Consider the following 16,160-nt stretch of genomic DNA (forward strand, 5'->3'; position numbering starts at 1 on the left):
TTGAGGAAGGGGCCACCTCTCACTATTTGAATCACAGAGCTGAATTTCTTGTTTGCATGAGAGGCGGAGAGCTGTATTTGGCACAGTCTTTCCGATCAGAGCAAGCTGCTGATCTTAAACAGGCTTTGGGAAGTGTGGAGTTCAGAGATTGGGGGACTTTCAGAAACCAGAGTGTCCAGGGATTGATGGATCATTAGCTCTGGAGACGTGGTTATGGGACTGAGGCTCATTGACTTTCAGAAAGTAGGGGCTGTCACTGGCTGGTTTTCAGGAGCACGTGTATTCATGTGGAGTAGATCAATTTAGACTGTTTCTGGGAGTCACATGTGATACCAGAGAAAGAGCAATCAGTTGTACTGAGAGGGCGGAGGGTGAGATATAGTTTTATTCTCAGACTCCAAGAGATGAACAGAAACGCCACCAAAGAGGAGACAGGGAAAGAGTTGAACAGGGCGAAGACGTAAAGGAACTCTACAGTGATGGGGTGTTCAGAAGTTATTTTGAGGATGACAATGTCTTCTGTTCAACTGAAGTTGTTTTCACTGGTAAGAGGCAAAGCCTCCTCCTTTGCCCCATCCCGCCTCCCTCCCTGCCGCCTAACACCATTGTGCATTTTGGGTCATAACGCTTGATAGCGAATGAGCTTGTTGGAGAAATGGAGGCAAGGCTGGGTTTCATGTCTGAGGCAAGGTGGTATGAGGCAAAGATGGTGTGTGCGTTAGTTGCCTAGAGCCTATGGTGACCATGAAGATGTAAGTGAGATCGACTGTGGAGTCCTAGATTTTGGTTTAAAGTTAGGTTTATTGAGGTCTAATTTGAATTCAGTAAAATTAAGTGTATAATTCAATGAGTTTTGTCAAGTGTATACAGTGTATTATCACCACCGTGGTTAGGAGATCAGCCATTTCCATTTCCCCTAAAAATTCTCTGGTACCTTTATGTAATCAATCCCTTCCCTTCATCCTTTGCCCTAGCAACGACTGATTTGATTTCTTCCTGTATGTTGTAATTTTGTCTTTTCCAGAATGTTATGTAAATGGAATCCCCTATGGCATGAAACCTTTCATGTCTGGCTTCTTTCACTTGGCGTAATACTTTTGAGGTTCACAGTGTTGGTGCTTAGATCAGTAGTTCACTCCTTTTTATTGTTGTGTAGTATTCCACTGTGTGGATGAACTGCAATTGGTTTCTCCATTCACCAACTGATGACACTTGGGTTGTTTCGGGTTTTGGGCGATTGCGAAGAGAGTTGCTGTAAACATTCATGTAAAGGTCTTTGTGTGGACATTTGTTTATATTTCTTAAAGGTAAATATCTAGGATTGAGATTGTTAGTTTATAAAGAAAGTATATATTTAACTTTATAAGAAATGGCCAAAGTATTTTCCAGCGTGGTTATTTGCATTCCTATTAGCAATGCATGAGAGTTCTTTTTTTTTTGTTTTGTTTTTGTTTTTGTTTTTGTTTTTTTTCTTTTTTTAATTTTTTTTTTATTTTTTAATGATTTTTTATTATATTATGTTAGTCACCATACAGTACATCCCCGGTTTCCGATGTAAGGCTCGATGATTCATTAGTTGTGTATAACACCCAGTGCACCATGCAATACGTGCCCTCCTTACTACCCATCACCGGTCTATCCCATTCCCCCACCCCCCTCCCCTCTGAAGTCCTCAGTTTGTTTCTCATAGTCCATAGTCTCTCATGTTTCATTCCCCCTTCTGATTACCCCCCCTTTCTTTATCCCTCTCTTCCCCTACCGATCATCCTAGTTCTTATGTTCCATAGATGAGAGAAATCATTGCATGAGAGTTCTAATTGCTCTATGCCCAAGTCAGCGCTCTATAAGCTCAATCTTTGTGGCCATTCTAGAAGGTATGCACTGTAGCTTTAATTTGCATTTTTTAAACAACTAATGATATTGAGGGAACTTTTACATGTTTAATTGCTATCTATGTATGTTCACTGGTAAGACATCTGTTCAAATCTGTTACTCATATTTAAAAATTGGGTTGTTTTGGGGCACCTGGAAGGCACAGTCAGTTGAGTGTCCAACTCTTGGTTTTGGCTCAGGTCGTGATCTCAGGGTCATGAGATCGAGCCCATGTTGGGTTCTGCACGCAGAGCAGAGTCTGCTTGAGTCTCTTGCTCCCTCTCCCTCTGCCCCTCCCCCCACTCTCAAATAAATAAAATCCTTTTAAAAATTGGGTTGTGTTTTTATGTTGAGTTGTGAGTTCTTTATAAATTCTGGATACAGAAATTAATCAGATATAGATTTTGAAAGTATCATCTACCAGTCTGTGCTTTTCATTTTCTTAGCAGTGTTTTTTTCAAAGAGCAGAAATTTTAAATTTTGAGAAGTCTAAATTAAATTTATCAATTAAAAAAAATTTCTAGTTCATATTTTTTGTTCCTATCAAAGATATCTTTGCCTAACTTGAGTTTACAAAGATTTTCTCCTAGAGTTTTTCTAGAAGTCTTACATTTTTAGGTTTTACATTTAGGGTTATGATCCATTTTGAGTTAATTGTATGAATACAGGGTATGATTTGAGGTTGTTCTCCTCCTTCTCCTTCTTCTGCACATCAGTATCTAATTGTTCTAGCATCACTGTTGAAAAGACTATCCTTTCTCCATCCTTGCCATCTTTGGCAGAAAACCAATTGACCATATATGCATGAATAGATTTTTTTTGATATTATATTATTTTCCACTGATCTGTGTTTGTCCTTACATTGGTACCATTCCATCTGGATTATTGCAGCTTTATAGTAAATCTCAAAGTCAGGTAGTTACATCTTCCAACTCGTCAACTTGGAAGTTTCTACCCAGAAAGTCTGCTGGGATTTTGATTGGAATTGCATAGAATCTATAGGTCAATTTGTGGAGAACTGACATCTTTAAAATACTGAGTCATTATTCCATGAGCATAGTATACCTCTTGATTTATTTAGGTCTTCTTTACTTTTTCTCATCAATGTTTTCTAGTTTTCAATGTAAAATTATTGTGTATATTTTGTTAAATTTATCCCAAATATTTCATGTCTTTTGATGCCATTATATTTTAGAATTCCAATTGCTGTTTATTATTTATTTATAGAAATGGAAATGATTTTTCCATATTTACCCGTATCCAGTGATCTTGGTAAACTCATATATTAGTTCCAGTAGGCCTTTTGCAGATTCTTTAGAATTTTCTACAGTGTTACTTCTTTTTCTTGTTTTTAATTTCACTTTTTATTTGAAAATAATTCCAAAATAAAGGTTGCAAGAAAGTTGTGATGGTTACTTTTATGTCTCAGCATTTTGGCCTAAGGGATGCCCAGATAACTGGTAAAAGATTGTTTCTGGCTATTACTGTGAGGATGTTTCTGGAAGAGACTAGCACTTGATTCAGTAGACCGAGTAAAAAATTCACCAATCTCACCAATGTGGATGGACATTATCCAATCCACTGGGGGCGTGAATGGAACAAAAAGGCAAAGGAACTGTAAATTCTCTCTCTTTTCTTGAGTTGGGATGTCCATTTTCTGCCCTGGGACACCAGAGCTTCTGCTTGTCAGGCCTGTGGTCTCTGAGGGTTACACCAATGGTTCCTGGTCAGGCTTTTGGACTCAGACGGAATTACAACCCCAGCGTTCCTGGTTCTGCAGATGGAAGACTGTGAGACTTTGGCCTCTATAAGAGGATGAACTAATTCCCGTAAAAAATCTCCTCTTGGGGTGCCTGGGTGGCTCAGTTGGTTGAGTGACTCTTAGTTTTGGCTCAGGTCATGATCTCAGGGTTGTGGAATCGAGCCCCGCATCGGGCTCCTCACTCAGTGGGGAGTCTGCTTGGGGATTTTCCCCCTCTACCCCTTCCCGTGAGTATATACACACTCTTTCTCTAATACATCTAAAAAAAATATCTCCTCTTATAGTTTATATCCTACTGATTTTATTTCCCTGGAGAACCCTGACTAATACAAAAGTACAAAGAACTTCCATGTGTCCTTTACCCTGAAACTCCATTCACTTCTCACCAGCTAGACCAAGGATATCTGTTAGGGCAACAAGATCCAAACCAAACCAGGATTACGCATTGCATTTCCTTGTCATATACCTTCAGTTTCCTTCATTCTGAAACTGTTCTTTAACCTTCATAATCTTAAAAATTTTCCAGATTATAGGCCAGTCATTTTGTAGACGTCCCTCAACTCGGGTTTGTCTGATGTTTCCTCATAAGATTCAAGACACCCATTTCCGGCAGAAAGATTACAGAAGTGATGCTGTAGCACCTGACGTGAATTTATCGCATTACTGGCGATGAGACTGATGAGAGACAAACCTCTATGGCCCTAGAAGCTCATTTCCTTCCCTCTTTTGGTAACAGAGCTAAGAGCTTGTTAAGCTGGACTGAGCAGGTCTATGAAGAGACAAGACCTTGGGCCAGGGTCAGTGTTCCTGGTGAGCAAGGCTGTTTCCAGGGCCCTCTGAGCAGAACTTGGTCCTTGGTATGCTTGCTCCCTAGCACCATATCTGGGGTTTTCCATGATATATTTCTTACTAACCGGAGAAACTAGGAATTTTCCAGCCCCAACTAGGCTAACATATAAACACATAATGCAGGGTGGAATAGGGCCCACTTTCTGTCTTGGACCATGGCTCTGTTTTATTCCTGGCCTCTGGACGAAGCAGGCCTCAACCTGTAGGAACCTTCGACATGGTACACACACAATAGTCATGCTCGGCCTGTTCTGTGTCATGACGACAGTTCAGGGGATAGCGTGTATGTGTGTGCATGTAAGTGTCCCCCAATAAAGCCCATATTATAGTTGCACCATGTAGCACTAGTGGGATGTGTCTATGACCTTTTGCGTGACGGTTAACATTGAACATTTGAATAAGGTGATATCTGCTAGATTCTCTTTTGTGATGTTCTTGTTTTTTAAATGAGAATTTTATTTATTTATTTATTTATTTATTTATTTATTTATTTATTTATTATTTTTTAAAGATTTATTTATTCATTTGACAGAGACAGACAGCCAGCGAGAGAGAACACAAGCAGGGGGAGTGGGAGAGGAAGAAGCAGGCTTCCAGCGGAGGAGCCTGATGTGGGGCTCGATCCCAGAATGCCGGGATCACGCCCTGAGCCGAAGGCAGACGCTTAACGAGTGCACCACCCAGGTGCCCCTAAAATGAGAATTTTGAGGGGAGATGCTTTGAACCTATGTAACTATCTCATTCCTTGTCCAACTTTTACCCACTAGATTTAGTAAACCCTGATAGTTCTTGTCTGATGATTGGCAAATGGTGATTTTTTTTTCAAATTTTTATTTAAATTCTAGTCAGTTAACATATAGTGCAATATTGATTTCAGAAGTACAATTCAGTGATTCATCACTTCCCGACAACACCCAGTGCTCTTCACAACCAGCACCCTCCTTAATGCCCATCCCCCACCCACCTCCCTCTGTCAACCCTCAGTTTGTATTCTGTCTTTAAGAGTGTATTATGGTTTTTCCCTTTCCCTCCTCCCATATGTTCATCCGTTTTGTTTCTTAAGTTCCCCTTAAGAGTGAAATCCTATGGTATTTGTCTTTCTCTGACTTACTTATTTCACTTAGCATAATACACTCTAGCTCTACCCACATCATTTTGAATGCTAAGATTTCGTTTTTTGATGGCTGAGTAATATTCCATTATATATATACCACATCTTCTTTATCTGTTCATCAGTTGATGGACATCTGGGCTCTTTCCATAGTTTGGTTATTGTTGATAGTGCTGCTATAAACATTGGGGTGCAGGTACCCCTTCGAATCTGCGTTTTTGTATCCTTTGGGTAAATACCTAGTAGTGCAATTGTTAGACTGTAGGGTATTTTTTTTTTTTAATGATTTTTTTATTATATTATGTTAGTCACCATACAGTACATCCCCGGTTTCCGATGTAAGGCTCGATGATTCATTAGTTGTGTATAACACCCAGTGCACCATGCAATACGTGCCCTCCTTACTACCCATCACCGGTCTATCCCATTCCCCCACTCCCCTCCCCTCTGAAGTCCTCAGTTTGTTTCTCATAGTCCATAGTCTCTCATGTTTCATTCCCCCTTCTGATTACCCCCCCTTTCTTTATCCCTCTCTTCCCCTACCGATCATCCTAGTTCTTATGTTCCATAGATGAGAGAAATCATATGATAGTTGTCTTTCTCTGCTTGACTTATTTCACTTAGCATTATCTCCTCCAGTGCTGTCCATGTTGTAGCAAATGTTGAGAACTCGTTCTTTCTGATAGCTGAGTAATATTCCATCATATATATGGACCACAACTTCTTAATCCATAGACTGTAGGGTATTTCTATTTTTAACTTTCTGAGGAACCTCCATTCTGTTTTCCAGAGTGGCTGCACCAGCTTCCATTCCCCAAATGGTGATTTTCTAATTCCATTATTCCTTCTAAATTTATTAGTTGCATTCTAGTATAAGGACGACCCGTCTCTTCCCCTCATTAATTTACTCATTAAAACAACAACAGCAGCAACATCAGCGAGGACTCATGGATTCTGCTTTCCTCCGTGGGACATAATTCCCTACTATCAGTACTTATTTTCATGTTCCACTTTCCCAGATTTGGCCCGTGGGAGCCCCTTCAAGCTGACTCCTATGTCCTTTTGAAATGTCTCCCTCACTCTTTGGGGATTTTCATATTTTCTGGCCCAATAAGAAGTTCCGGGCTCATCTATACCTTCTCTGTCCTGACCCGGAAATCAGATCTTTCTTCAAGAAGCCCTGGCTCCTTTTGGTGGAAAATGAGGTTTAGATCCGGGTGTGAGGTGTTCTGGTTGTGACGGTGCTGCTGCTCCAAAGCTATATATGCATATATATACTTTAAAAAAATATATTTTATTTATTTGTGAGAGAGACAACGAACGAGTGCACAAGCAGGGGGAGCGGCAGGCGGAGGGAGAAGCAGGCTCCCTGCCGAGCCCGGAGCCCGATGCAGCACTGCATCCCAGGATCGTGGGATCATGACCTGAGCCGAAGGCAGATGCTTCACCGACTGAGCCCAGGAGTCCCATATATATACTTTTATATGTATACTGAAAGCCTTAGGTTCACATCAATACCTCCAATTCCAATCTGACCACTCAAGAAGGCTTGAGCGGCTTGTCCGCTTTCTGTATTTGTAACCCCCTTCTCCAACAGTGAGAAATCTGGCTTCCATTATCCTCAATATACTTTTTAATTTGTGTAGTCCCCTTGTGTATATAATCAGCCACCTAACTTTGCAGGTCTGCACCCCACCTTCCTTTCTTTGGGCTCTGACCTCCACAGTGGGCTGACTTCCCAGCTGAATAGGGGAATGGCTATATTCTTCTGTGTCGATGGAAAAGCAGAGAGAACCAGTTAGTAGAGAAAGATACACAGATAAGCAAAGACAGAGAAAAAAATCACAGTAGAAGGACACAGAAAGTACCTTTAAGTTTCTGAAAGCTTTCCAACTCCTGGGTCTAGTTCTTTGCTATAGCTGTATTCCTGCTCCTGGCTTTTGTGGGAAGCTCCCATAACCTTATGATAAAATTCTTCCCTTTTGGTTAAGCTACTTCAGGTTGGTTTCTGTTACTTGCAAACAGAGAGTCTTAAACAAAGGTATATTTATATCCTGGCTTGTCCTACAAAAAAAGTAAATAAATAAATAAAGCAAATTATGGAAATAATCAGGGCAAAGGGAAAATAAAAATTAGCCCACAGAAAATGCATACCACATGGTACTGTACCGTTGCTTAACATGGCCTGAAATATTAGCTCTAAGATTTCTAGTGATCCAAACAAAGTGTGAAACTCTATCCCATACATGAGTTGAGGTCTCCTGATTTAAAAACAAACCAGCAACTGGCGCATGAATAGATAGATCATTGGAACAAAATGCAGAGTGTAGAAGTGAACTCTTCAACAAATGGCCAAGAAGTGGCAAACTGTGTAGCCATCTGGAAAAAAAAATAATTTGGATCCATCCGTCATCCCATATACTGAATCAGTTCCAAATGGATCAGTGTTTAATTGCAAAAGACTGGAAGTTTAAATGTCCACCAATAGAGAATTGGTTAAATAAATTATGGCACATCCCAGCAATAAATGTTATGGGGATTGAAAAAAAAAAAAAGCAAAGAGCTCTGTATAAATTGCTATATTTCCTGGATATATTATGTAAAAAAAGCAAGGTATGTGTAGCACGTTACCATTTTTTGTAAATGAGGAAGTCTTGGCTTATATATGCATAAAAAAATTCTGCAGAAGAACAGGAAACACTGGTTACCTGTCTGGAGATAGATTTGGGAGAGAGATTCTTTCTACCGTATACATTTTTATGCTGTTTGATGGGTGAACCGTATGTATGTACCACTTATTTTTAAAATTTAAAAAATTGGTGAAAATCAGACAAACCTGCTGATGGAGAAGCTCAGCTAGTCTTGACAGATTGAAAAGACAGCAGGAGGGGCTAAAAGTTTTACATGCCCACAAATTCCCACTGCTAGTGGATCCCAGCCTATCTTCACCCTGAGAAGCCATCCTTCTTGCAAAGGATTATCTCCGTAAAGCCTTAACGTGTGTTACTGAGGAGGTCTTTTGCCCACAGTGTTTAACACATAAGAGATGCTTTTATGGAGGTTGGCTCAAAGCATTCTATTGCCTAATTTTGCCCATGAACATTCTATGCTTCAGTGAAACTTCAAGCCAATTTATGGTAGATGTCTGATCAGAAAAAAATTTTTTTAAATTATTTATTTGACAGAGAGAGAGAGTGCACAAGCGGGTGCACAAGCAGGGGGAGCTGGGAGGGAGAGGGAGAAGCAGCTCCCCCCACCCCCAGCAGACAGCCAGATATGGGGCTCCATCTCAGGACCCTGGGATCATGACCTGAGCGAAAGGCAGATGCTTAACTGATTGAGCCACCCAGGTGCCCCTATGATCAAAATTTGAGCACAGTAGTGAATGACAGCACACCAGTCCCAAAGCCAGACTACCTGGGGTTCTCATCTCGGTTGTTCACTTACTAGCTGCTTACTTGCTGGAGGTTAGTCAGTTCCTTCAGCTGCTAAAATGGGGGCAGTTACAACGCCCATCCCACAGGGTCCACATTCATATCACAGGCCTGTGAATCATAAAGCAGCCTGTCCAATAGCAGTAAAATGTGGGCCACACAAGACATTAAAATTCTTCCAAGACTACTCACATTCAAAAAAGAAAAAGAAGCAAGTGAAACTTTATCCCAACATATAAGAATATTACAACTAATCAATACATGATTAGTGTGAGGTCTTACATTCTGTTTTTGTAAAGAACACATTGCTCTGAGTTCCAACCAGCACATCGCAATTGGGAGTAGCCACTTTTTAAGTGCCCAGGAGCCACATGGGGCTGGTGGCTGTCCTATGGAACCGTGTCTCTAGCACGTAGTAGGTGCTAAGTGCTAACGCTTAAGATTTGAAGCTTGGTCTCTGTCACCATACGTCCTCCGGTGTATCAGGGGGAGTCCTCTGCAAGAGATGCCTACATTTTGGGAAAAATTAATAGGATTGTCTTTAAGCCAATCACGTACTTCACCTCCACCCATACTTTAATTCACAGCCACGAGGGTTGGCAGAGGGTTGCGACCTATGCAAATGATCAATTTACATAAATGGGGCTGCCATCTCCATGCCATTATCCGGTTATCCCAGTTCCGGGGCGGGGGCGGGGGTGGGGTCTGTTGTCTCCCCAAATGTGGAGTGCCCTGCACCACCACGGCGGGGAAGCAGGCGCGTGGGAAGGCCCTTTAAAAAGGGGAGGCAGTGGTAAGAGGAGCGCTGAGCCTCGGGAGAACAATTCCGGCCATGGGGCAGGGCCACGTTTAGGGGGCGGTGGGTGCCAGAGGGGCAACAATGGAGGCTGACGAATTCCGAGAGCCGGGAGGTTCTGCCGAGCTGAGCGAGCGCCCGCAGTCTCGGCGCCCGGGCCCGGGAGGGCGGCGAAGGCGCGGGGCTACAGGCGGTGGATCGCCCCGGTCCACTCCCGGCGCTGGGCCGCAAACGCCGCCTGGCTTCCGCCTCCCGCGTCCGCTGTCTCCCGGCTCCTGAGTGGCTGCGGGGCCAGGATTAACCTTTCACCGCCGCACCCTGTCCAATCACAGGCTCGCTCTCATGCCGGCACGGGGCGAGCAAGGCGAGCGGAGCGTGGGGGCGCGGAGGGGGCGGCGCGGGCGCCGGTGGGATTCTCCAAGCGGCTGTGCGCCGTTGCCGCGGGCCGTGCGCGGGCTGCGGGCGAGCCGGGCTCTGCGCAGTCTCCGCAGGCGCCGGCGGGAGGGGTCGAGGCGGCGGCGCGGCGCAGGCTGCTCCAGGCCCAGGTGAATGGAGTAACCTGACAGCGGGGACGAGGCGACGGCGAGCGGGAGGAAATGGCGGCGGCGGCGGCGCTAGGCGGCACCCGGAGGCCTGGGCTGTGACGCGCGTGCCGGAGCGGGGTCCGATGGTTCTCGAAGGCCCGCGGCGCCCCGTGCTGCAGGTGAGGCGGGCTCCCGCGGAGCCGCTTTGTGTGCGGGGCGGGGAACGGCTCCGCCCGGCCCCCGCGCCCGCCTCCGCGGCGAGGCCCGCGTGGGCTCCCGGGCCCGGACCCTCCGGGGAAGGGAGCCGGCGCGGCCAGATGGCGCGGCCTCGCCTGGTGCCGGGCGGCGCGGCCTGCGGGCCGGGCGTCCCCCGCGCCGGGCTCCGCGCTGCCCCGACCTCTGCGCCTTGGAGGGACTCGGTGTGGTCGGGCTGGCGGCGGCCGGGGCCGTGGGCGCCTCCGCAGCGGGCGTGGAGCCCGTCTTGCCGCCCGCCGGGCCCGTGGAGAGCAGCCTTTGACAGGTCCGGTTACGCACGCGGGAGCGGTGCGGGACCCGCGCCGGCGTCGGGGGAGCATCCTCGGGACCTGCGGCGGCCGGGCATCCCCCCTCCCCGCCCCCCGCGTCGGGCCTCCTCGGAGGGCAGGAAGGCTGGCTGTCGGGGCTGGCGGGGAAGCGCGAGCCTTCGGGTCCCGCCCGGGGAGGATTGTTAGCGTTTACTGGCAGGTGACCAGTTCTGGGTCCCCCGGGGCGGGTGGCCGAGGCCATCTTTTCGCCCCTCCCCTCCGCTGTTTTTGTTGCCAGAACGCCGGAACCCTGCAAAGGAGCCTTTCGTGAGGGTTTTTAATCTTCGGGAAGTCAGTGTATGTTTTAGGTTAGCACATCAGATTTAAGTGAATTGTCTCGAAAAGCTGAGCTGCCCCGAAGGCTCTGCCCGCGGCAGAGCTGAACAAACCACGTAATGTATCTCTAATAGCATAGAGATTTGTAAAAACAGGGATGAGTGAGGAGTCCTTTGCTCTGTAGTGTTCAGTCAGTGCTTTTGTGAAGGAAGTCATTCTTTGGCGACCCGTTCCTGATCCATATGAAAAGTCTAAACACTCTGAGGACTATCACACTTAAAAAGCATTCATCTTATTAAAGAGTAATTACGTTCAAGTCTGTGCTGCCTGGAGGTGCTTCTGGTTTTGAGTTTTCCGAATCTTTGCAATCCCGATTTTCAGTTGCTTGTTTGTCAAGTTGCAACACACTCAGTGAACGGAAAGGGCAGGAGTGAGGAGTTAAGTAACTTCGAAAATATGTATTTTAAAATGTGCTGTAATAAAAGGTTCACTAAATTGAAATTGTGTTGCTGCAAACGTTAAGCTTCCTAAATATGAGTATGCATCTTAACCTAGAGTTCCAGTAATTTATTAGAGGGTAGATGATGGTACAGGATTCTGAATGAGACTGCTAGGGATAGTGATTTTAGCACTATTAATATTTGGGGGAATATTATTACTATCTAGGCTCTGAAATAATCCGTTTATTTTGCATAGTGTTGTCTTTAGAGCCAGCTACTACCTGTGACACATGTGTATCCTATGGAGCATATGCTACACACACACACACACACACACACACGTGCATGTAACTGTTCTAGAACTTCATTTTAGGCCATATCAAACTTACTCTGTTTATAGGTTAGCAGTACTATAAAGATTGTCTTTAATACGGTCACTGTGGACATTTAAATGGTAACATGGGTTAATGGATTTATTCATGGCATCAACATGCTGTTTTAAGAAAAGATGTATTAGTTTAATTTGGGGAGAAAAGGTCTTCTTTTGCTGCCATTATTTTAGGTTTATGCTATCATCTCATCATTAAAGGTTAAGACCATCTACTGTATTTTGCCTGTGGCTCTTGTATGAGTTGTATAGTGAGGTTTGGCCGTTGCTAAGTTTTCTTGTCTTTGTTTTAGAAGACATTTTATTTTGATGTGGCTCTTGATTCATATTTGATAGTGATTTTGCGGTGTTTCATAGTTGGAGTTCTTTTGGTGTTGCGCTGCCTTCTAGGAAGGATGACTTTTATGGCATTGAGATGATTTATTCCCTGCTACTGTCTGACAAGTGAGCTGCCGGTTTCATTTGAGAAAGTAGATATTTCATAGAGGATCTCTCACTCATGACCTTAACATCCTGTGGTCATTACTTGTGGCAAGGGAAAGAAGGGACACATTTATTAATAAAAAGTGCCTCCTTATTCTGTGCCAAGATGTTTCAGTTGCCTTTATATACATTCTCATTTAATCCTCACTGCAACCCTGAGGCAAACTCAATATTGTCTTTATTTTACATGCAAGGAAACGAAGACTCAGATTATTGACCTGGGTTATGAATCTAGAAGTGGCAGTCGGTACAATCATGGTTTGATTGGCCTGTGTGTAGGCCCTTTTGCACTGCATTGCACTGCATCGTTGTATCAAGTGGATTTTAGGAGAAAAACCTGCATAACAGGTCCTTAGTTAATATCTGTTGAATGAATGAAACTCTTTCTAGCCTTAAAGTCCTTAGTTAATATCTGTTGAATGAATGAAACTCTTTCTAGCCTTAAACACTCTGGTGGCTTCTGATTATCTGAATAATTCAGATTTTTTCCGGGGTGGTGATGGTTACAAAACAACATGCACATACTTAATGTCACCAAACTGCACACTTACTAATGGTTAAAATGGTAAATTTTGTGATGCATATTTTACTTTTCATCATCTTCAGCTGAAATTCTGCCTGCACTAAACACTAACTCCCCATTCCATCCTCCTCTCAGACCTGGCACCCACCATTCTTCTGTCTCTGTGGATCGGACTGCTCTAGGAACCTCCTGTCGTTGGAGTCCTGCAGTATTTGTCCTTTTGTGACTGGCTTATTTCACCTAGCATGGTCTTCGGCGTTCATTCACGCTGTGGCACGTGTCAGCATTTCCTTCTTTTTTAAGGCCGAATAGTATTCAGTACATACGCACACACATTTTGTGTATCTGTTTTTCTGTGGATGGACACGTGGGGTGCTTCTGCCTTTTGGCTTTGTGAGTAATGCTGCTCTGAGCGTAGATGTACAGGTATCCGTTGAGTCCCTGCCTCCACTTCTTTTGGGTATATACTCAGAAGTGGGCAGGCTGTTTCTCAGTCGTCAAAACACTAGATTCAGAATTTATTGCAATATGAGTTTTCTGAGGGTTGTTCCAGGCAGTTACACTATCCTATAAAAAATTCCTCTGTGTTAATAAAAGACTTTAATCTCCTTGAGGCCCAGGATTTACTCATTTTTATGATCTTGCTTCCTACCACTGGCAGGTGGGTGTTCAAGGAACTGAGGTCATTCAGGTGCTTCGTCCTGGGGCTTTGTCGTGCTCTGGTGGGTGCTAGAGGAAGAGACTGGCAAGGCCCGTGTTTAACTCGTGTAAATATGAAGTTGAAGCCAGGTGATTTATCTTGTTTACCTTGTGCTTTGCTTTTTGGACGTTCAAGAGTTTACTTCAGAAACCCCAGTGGATGGATATGTATTATACTAGCTCTTATTCACAGGTTTCTTTGCAGTATTTTTTCTGTCATGCACTTATGACTTGCCAAAGTAGACAAGAATCTCAGGAGGCAGCATTCTCTCTTTGGGAGTCTACCTCCTTAGCCTGGGAGGTGGGTCTTTCAGTCCTTATTTTCTGATTCTTTGATGCTTACCAAATCTTCTGCATGATCCAGGCTGATTTTTAGTTATAACTAATTTCTACTAAAGCAATTCTAGTATTAGTACAGCGATGTAGAGACAACTGTTTATTACTTATCTACTTGAGAAAGGATTTGAGATTGTCTTACAATTATAAGTTTGAGAAGACTGAAAATAATGGCAGAGCTTCAGGGGTAGAGTATGGAAGTTGCTAGAGGGAATTTAGAGAAGATGGCTTAGGGCAAGGATGGCTCAGCATCTGTGTGTAACTAAAGAGGTTTTGTTTTGTTTTAATTTGTATTAGTCAAAGCAAAAGAGGAAGCAAAACTAATTATAGTTGGCATTGATTAATGAGAAGACATATACCAGACTTTTCTCTTGTATGAAGAATAATCATTTGGATTCTTGGATAAAATGACATTAAGTATATATGGAGAAAATGTTTTACATTTTACAAATGATAGGGAAACATTTTTCACATGCCATTTTAGAGAAAGTGGATAAAAGCCTCAGACATAATAGAAAAGCTTTAGTAATATAGGTGTGCATCGTTCTGGTAATGTGATTCATTAGAGTTTAGTTAATTTATCTTTAAGCTGATGTCCCTGAAATATCAATTGTCTCATTCAGGCTTTTGACAGATGCTGAATAATAATCCATTCGCAAATAAGCTCTTTTCTGGACAGTATAGGCAGTCAGGATTTTTTCTGCCCCTCTTTAGGAATGTGTGTTGGTCGCCTTTCTTATGTGGTGGTGTATACTCCGTGAATGACTACAGAGAGAAAAGCAGTATTTTTGAGGCCAAGCTGATGAAATTTAAATTTTCAGTCATGTAAAAAGGCCTTTGTTAAAGTAAATCCTGAGTACAAAGTGGCTTTCCTGTTTATCTGAAATTGTCAATGAATTGTTGGTACTCTTTTAAAATACCAAGTTGCTTTACATTTAAAATAAGTGACTAAGAGGTGCCACAAGAAAACATTGTCTGAGGATGTCAGTAAGACTGTTACTAGAAAGTAATTACATTTTGGCCATAGTGTTTTCATTTTTGAGGCTCCTGGTGATATTAAGTGTCTTGGCTGTGTAAAGGTTTATGAGAGTAAGGATGGAAGAGTGCTGGGCATAGTAGAAGATGCTCAGATTTGTTGAATGAATAGATTAGTTTATATTTAATTTCTTAAAGTACTTAGAAGCTAACGTAGATTTATGGAGAATAATATTACTTGTATAGTAAGGCTTTTAAAAAGATCATTACTCTTCTGATTTTGGACCAGGTATGCTGTCTGATTCTTGGTTCTCCTCTATTTGTGATGTCCATATGACTAGGTGCGTAGAAACATTGTAGACCGAGAGAAGTGTTAAATATCATAGAAAAAATGTGCTGGGGCCCCTGGGTGGCTCAGTCAGTTAAGCATCTGCCTTCGGCTCAGGTCCTGGGATCGAGTGCTGCCATCGGGCTCCTTGCTCAGTGGGGAGTGTGCTCCCTCTCCATCTCCTTCTGTCCCTCCCCCTACCTGTGCTAGTTTGCTCTCTCTCTAAAATAAATAAAATCAAGAAAGGAAGGGAGGGAGGGAGGGAGGAAAGACGAGAAAGAAAGAAAGAAAGAAAGAAAGAAAGAAAAGAAAGAAAGAAAGAAAGAAAGAAAGAAAGAAAAGAAAAGAAAGAAAGAAAAGTGCTCTAAGAATTGGGGGTTTTGCTGGTATTGGAAGCTTTCTCAGTGGTGAAGCAGCCTCACTCTGGTAGTTGTGGCCGTGCTCCTTTAGCTAACAACTCAATGTATACAATAAAGTAGCGATTTAAAAAACACATTTGAAAAGTCTTCTGGGAATGAGAAAATGTCAGCAAACCAGTTCAGAATTTTAAAAATAACGTACTTAAAGAACTCAAATAATGAGAGAAGGATCTCAATTTAAAAATTGATCTTGGAAATGTTAGAAAGGTTCTTTGACTAAGGAGTTAGATCAGTACCTGTTTTTTAAGGGGCAAAGAAAGTCTACTGACTTGTCTAATACTTTGAGATTTCAGGATTTTTGTCTTTTTGTTGGTAACAGCCCAGGAAGGCAAAGTTAACATGACGAACCCAGAGGTTTGAATGGCCTGGCCTCCTGTTACAC

The 16,160-nt window shown here is 43.2% G+C and overlaps 1 protein-coding gene across 2 annotated transcripts in view; it reads left to right on the forward strand.

Annotated features, from left to right (window-relative positions):
• The first annotated feature begins 8,882 nt into the window (after window positions 1-8,882).
• Window positions 8,883-16,160, forward strand: part of DICER1 (dicer 1, ribonuclease III) — a 72,691-nt gene continuing 65,413 nt past the window's right edge. For both annotated transcript variants that reach the window (XM_040641480.1, XM_040641481.1), the window contains exon 1: window positions 8,883-10,527. The gene's annotated coding sequence lies outside the window, so the exon portion shown is untranslated. The remainder of the gene's footprint in view (window positions 10,528-16,160) is intronic.

The sequence above is a fragment of the Ursus maritimus genome, unplaced genomic scaffold (assembly GCF_017311325.1).
Source record: "Ursus maritimus isolate PB19 unplaced genomic scaffold, ASM1731132v1 scaffold_25, whole genome shotgun sequence".
Classification (NCBI taxonomy): domain Eukaryota; kingdom Metazoa; phylum Chordata; class Mammalia; order Carnivora; family Ursidae; genus Ursus; species Ursus maritimus.